This window comes from Mugil cephalus, chromosome 15, assembly GCF_022458985.1.
Source record: "Mugil cephalus isolate CIBA_MC_2020 chromosome 15, CIBA_Mcephalus_1.1, whole genome shotgun sequence".
NCBI lineage: Eukaryota > Metazoa > Chordata > Actinopteri > Mugiliformes > Mugilidae > Mugil > Mugil cephalus.
In genome coordinates this window covers 15898428-15904839 of record NC_061784.1, presented here as the reverse complement: position 1 = coordinate 15904839, position 6412 = coordinate 15898428, and positions in this window count along the sequence as shown.

The following is a 6412-nucleotide window of genomic DNA, read 5'->3' as shown; positions in this document are numbered from 1 at the left end:
AACTAATAATGCATGTGCAGCTAGAATCATTTCATGTGCTTGTTGCTATATGTGATGTAAGTGTTGCATGCTCACTCCAGCTCAATATCTAGCATCACGAAGAACAGGCCTCACCGGAGGTGGCAGTGCAGCCTGATGATTACTCAACCAAACCAGAAATAGTTGCAGAGTTTCCAGGGACTGGATAATAGACATGTATTTTAACTGACAGCATTTACAGCACAGTTTATTGACCCAGAGGAGAGACTGCACTCACTGCTCCACAGTGTGCAATGTAAAGTTTGGTCAATGAAGCAGATGTGTTTGTAGCTGGTAATTTGTTTGTTTAATTTACACATTTTCATGCCCATACCTGAGTTTTTTTTTGCCTTGAATGAACACTATTTCACCTTCTGAAGACTTTGTGCATCATGTGCTTCATGTTTTTATTTAAAAGTGATTTTGTAGCACATTTTGCAACTGATGTCTTGGTGAAGAGCCAGCTCTTCATCTGAGTGAGCGGGTCCTCCTGCAGGTTTTCTTGCCCTCCTGGTCTCTTTCTTTTTGCTTTAAACGGACAAAACTTTAATTGCTCTGTGTCACCAATTAAAAATGATATTCAAATGCTTATGTAAAAACTTTAACCTGTACTGTGTGCTGGCAATTCTATGTATGAACAATGAGACCATACAGTCATTAAAACGGGACCCATCCTGTCCCCTCCTCCACCTTTCCGTTCCTCTAACCTGGTCAAATTAACTTCTTTGTACCTACTGAGGTGTGGTCTTGTTAGTGAAACTCTGTTTGACTCCATGCTTAGCCAGTTGAGCAAATATTTTTCCAGCAGTAGATGAGAACGTTAAAAATATGAAGATTTAAATTGCAGATGAGATTGTGTTTTGCTTTTGTCCATGTCAGGTATAATTTGGCCAGTTATTGATCTTATTCCTTTCACCGTCCTATTCAGGGTGGCCTAGATGAGTGCTTTTTGGAAAGTGGGTATGGGAAGAAGATGTGAAGCCCCACTTTGTTTAGACGAATATCCACCCCAACACTAATCTAAACCAAAAGCCCTTTCTATTGCCTGGTGCCTGAATGGAATCCTTTTTGTGTCAACAACATAATCTGCCTTTCAGAGCTGGACACACTGGAGGAGCCGCTGGCCCCTGAGTCATACCGCAGCCAGTAATGAAGCCAAGTTTGTTTATAGCTTCTTTCAAATAATCTTGGTGGTCAGATAAGGGCTTGAAGCAGCACCGTTGGATGCACATTTGGAAGTATGTTTCTGCAAAGACACAAAATATCAAACTGTTGTTAAAAGCATCAAGTGTTTTTCCCTATTTTGTACGGTAGTTACAAGATGCGCCTGTTTAAATAGATGTGCTTGACATACAGTGTTTACAAACACAGATGCTTGCGGTAGAACACCCACTTAACGACACACACACAAACCGTCTTGTACAAAATAAAAGAAACGGCAGCTGTAAACAAAACATGAAATGAGCTCAAAGAGGACAAGCGCTGGGAAGATGCGGATAATTTATCAGAGGATATTACTTTATACTATTTCTCATTCCTGGAAATGTGTACACCACTGTGTGAACAGTAAAGTAATGGCAAAACAGAGAAAGAGGATTAAATATTTCTATTCACCCAGACATATAACAGAATAGCAGCACTGAACTCAAAGAGTATTTTGGCAAAGTCAACCTTATACGTACAAACCACAAAGACAAAAAAATAAATAAATAATAAAAGGATGAAGCATCTGAAATACAATTGAGTATGAATCCTTTTTGAAATAAATATAAATAAACCCTCCTCCAGTTGAGTACAGGACAAAATGGTCGACTCTACTTATTGTTGATTGACTGGATGAGAGATATTGGACCACAAACTTATTGAACAGAAACATCAGCAATTGGAATAGTGGTCCCAGACAAGATCCTTGAGAAACACCATCTACAAACTACCAACTCTAGTGAGTAGGAGATGTTTGCCTCAGGGAGGGGATATAGGGATTTTGCTTGATTTTATTTGAATTTTATTTTCATCTTATTTTTACTTGTGGTTCTCAAGAGTGTCTTTATGCACAACTAAGCTACTGTGACCAAGTAATTTCCCTTGTGGATGATTAAAGTCTATATCTAGGCTCCTAAAAAAGTCAGATATTCTTGTGTATGCATTGGTCGTTATGTTGAAAACAACAACAAAAAAGGTGCAAGACTCAGGAGTTTAGGCACAAAAACAGGAGTTAAATTAACAAAGATTTACAGAAAAAAAAAACTGGAGCCGAGTTCCAAATGAAAATAAGTCTGTAAGGGCTGGCTGGAGCTTGGACTACACCGGCAGCAAAGAGAAAAAGGCAGGTGAATTAGGAACTGAAGAGTGGGAGACTTGAAAGTCCTTAAGTATGGTTTCAGGCTTGATTGCATGTCGAGTTAACAGCTCAGCTCCCATGTAACGCCGAGCAGCAATGCAGACCAGTAGAGGGTGACACTGACATTGACATTGACAGAGTAAATTCACTTTTATCTCAATAAAATTATTAAAAGTGGCTTAATTTAGTTGCTCATTTGTTGAAAAGGCCTTAACCTTGTTTCATCGTGAGGACTTATCTGCTACTGTTTGCTGTAGGGGTCGATCAGGAAGGACTGTAAGACGTGTTATAAAGTTTGGAAAATGTGTTGACAAGAAAAGGAACATGTGGCTGTTCATGCTCGGTTTTCTTTCACGTGTGGAAATACTCAGTTTTATTATTCTATTCTAGATTGTTGCTGCCCAGGACACTGTTCTATAGCTGCCAAAGAGGATTACAGGTTTAATATTGCGCAGGATTGAATGCAGAGTCAATAAATGCAGGTGGACTCTTCCTACGGCCCTGACTATAAATTTCCAATCGCCAGACTGAGCTTTCCAGGTGAGCAGCTGCAGACAGAGCGATGGACTCCAGATGGAGGATGCCGCATGTGTCCTTCACCAGGGTCATTCCACAGGACCTCTGCTCCGTCACTGTTTTTCTGCCTCATTAGAAGCTTCTCAGCCACTCTTCCTCCATCATCACAAGCTGCTCGACAGATGGCGGCAGCTACAGTAAATTTCCACGCATGGAGGGAGCCGGCTCTGTCTTCATTTTTCTTATTTTATTGGATAATTGAAGCATTCCGAGACAAAGTGGCATCGCCGACATCGCGGACCTTTCATCACGGACCTTTCATCACGTTTGTGAGAGCGGAATCTCTGTGACTAATGAGCACAATTCTGTTTGACATATGCGACTTCCCACAAAGTTTTTGATTAGGTTATGCCCAGACGTGTGACAGTAACTCCGTGATGTTGTTAGGGGCAACACATGTCTCATCTGCTTTTTAGTAAGAAAGTACTTGCCAAAGCGGACTTGTAAACAACACATATCCGTTTTAAAAAACTGATCCTGAATTGCGAGTTTATCCAAAGTTTGGAGATGATTGGAGAAAAATATAGTAAAACCATGGTGTGCATAAAAAAAGCGGATGTAGCCAGGGTGACCTGAGCCACTGTTTTTTAAGCCTTAAGTTTGGTATTTTGACCACTGCCCTGAGGCCAGGATGTGAGGTAGAAGCTGCTGAGAAGGTTGGACTTGATGTAACCGAGAACACCACCCGTGAACAATAACTGATAAAAAGTTGGACATATGAAGCGTCCCAAAGTTCCCATAGTAAAGTTGTGGATTAGATTGTGTTGAGACGTGACCTCGACACGTGTCATCTGCTTTTTAGGAGAATAGACTTGCAAAAAAAAATCCAACACTTTTGAAAGCCTTTGCTCTAGGTTTTCAAATTTGTCAGAAGTTACATAATTGATGAAAATATGGTTAAACTATGTAAGAAGACGTAGCCAGGGTGAAGTCTCACATTGGTTTTTGGGGAGCTGATTTGAAGTTGGCATTTTTACCACGGCCATCTTGAATTTTGAGGTTTAGGTGGAAACTGGTGAAAAGCTAGGACATGATTTGACTGATAATTTAAGGACAATAACTTACAAAAAGCATGCCCATAGGATGCTTCTTACAAAGTTGTTGATTAGATGATGTCCAGAACTGATGTTTTTGGGATATCTGTTTTTAGGAAGGATGGACCTGGAAAATATATAAATAATCCAAAGTGTAACCTTTTTGAAAACCTTCTGGTCTTGGTTTGCAAAGTTATTGGACTGGATGCATTTTGATCGTCACCATGTTGATTTTTTTTTTTTTTTTTTAGAGGCCAGGAAGGAAGGGTGGAGCTACTGAAGAGCGAGGATTGGAAATTTTAGTGAAATTGTAACCCTGCCCTGCTGCACGCTAAACAAATAACAGTATCCCTGTCAAGCTGTCAAAACTTATGTTATCATAACCCTTATTAAAATATCTCCAACAGAGGTCACGTTCTCTGAAGGCTAATGCGGAAAAGTTGGATTCAGCGAAATGCTAAAAGGTCGAGGACCCTTCTCCACAGAACATAACATCTTGTGCAGACAATAGATGCTTATCCAAGTGTTGGAGAAGAAGATGCTTTTGTGTTCCAGGTCGCAATGCTAAGAAGGTCACATCTCATCACTGATTAGTTGCCTCTCGTTTAAAGGCAGATTTGTCACTTTATTAGTAGCTGCCAAAACAAGGCTTGCTGTTCTTTGTGATGTCATTACCCTAATCCTGTCTTCATTTCATTTATTTTCCCTGTAATATTTTGCAACTGGTCTGCAATCTATTACCACTGATGCTCAATCCTATTTTATGCTTACTGGATATTATTATTCTAAAGTTTACACTCTGAAAGTTCGTTACTCATCCTTCATGCTGTTGTCTGTTGTTAATGACGGTTGAATTATTCTCCTCTGCTGTCAGCGTTCATTTGCTCCAATATACTGGAGGGAAAATAGAAATAATTTACAACCGTTGCCCTGCAGTGCAGATGGACCTAGGACTGGTTAATTGGAAAATGAACAGGGGGAAATGAAACAGGGTGAAAATCAAAGGATCTGTCTGTGCCTGTCAGCGCCCAGACTGAATTATTACCCTGCAGGTACAGATTCAAACCTGCGCTGCACTGCTGAGGAGCAAAAATTAAAGCTATTCATCCATCTGTCTGAATACAAGTGGCATTTCATAAATACAACTGATGGCGTGATCTGTAAAGTATATTAAAAAAGACACTGTGCATCATTGATAGATTTTATTCCACAGGACTGGAGCGTTCCTGTCTGAGGCTGAAAAGTTAAACAGACGATTTTCTATAACTGTATAAACAGTATTTCGTGCATCTTTTATTTAAATGTTCCAAAAGCAGAGTAATATAGTCAACTACTGAATAGCACAGTGTGAACCTTTAGAATTTGAGTAAGCTGTTAAAACGCCTATATAGAAATAGAGGCTCCTACTGCAGCTGAAAAGTTAAATTGAGGAGGTCACTTTTGGCAAAATACTAAGTAAAGTGATTTATTTATTTAGCTTTGGGTTGATTCAAAAGTTTGCACCGTTGCTAAATGTCATGAACCACTTTGAACAGGTGCTACGTTTGTATTTTGTAACCCCACATTTGTGTGACTTTAAAATTCAAAGTGACAGCGGAAATTACCAAGCATTTCCCAAATACCTCGATGTCTTCTTGCCCTGCTTATATCAAGGATGCATCTGGAGGTAACTTGTGTGGACTTGGTACAGCCAGGTGTCCAAGAATGGATCCGTTCCATTTTGTTCCATATTGCTGAATTACTGTCCTCCAGAGTCCGACTTTAATCAAAAACTATACTGGAGTTTACAGCCTGGAACAAAAAACACAAAACTCGATACTTTGATCTCTATAGCTAATGACATAACTCCGGGCTGATTCAAAAATGGCCATATTGTCAGTGAGGAGTGGAGGAAGGAAAACAGGCAACGTCAAGTTTCACATACAGTCAAAATTAAAATGTCCTCTATTCAAAACAACATAATGCACTGTAAATGCCCTCCTGAATGACACATGAGTGAACATGCTGCAGTTAAAGAAAAGTAAACCTGTTTAGTCATCTATTGGTGCTCTGTTATATTGGTTTGGGAACGTCCAATTAGTATTTGCATTAAGGAACGCAACACGTTTCTTTGTCTCTATACGATGTGCTTCATTGCAGGGGAATCTTCTCTCCTGCATCCAACTCCTGCTTCACTCTCACAAACCCCGCCTGCATCTCTTTTGTGTTAACTTACGGACCCACCAGATTCTCTTCAACTTTCCTCCGACTACGCAAAACGATGCAAACCGCATACGAGCTCGTCATGTTCCGCCACCCTGTGATGATTTCTATGAAATAATTGGGAACGACTAAACGAGGAGGTACACAAACAGGCTATAATGAAGTGAGATTGGGAAGTAGAGGCTACAAATCAAATTCAAAACCTTGAAGAAGAAGATGAAGAAAAAGATGGAGAAGAAGC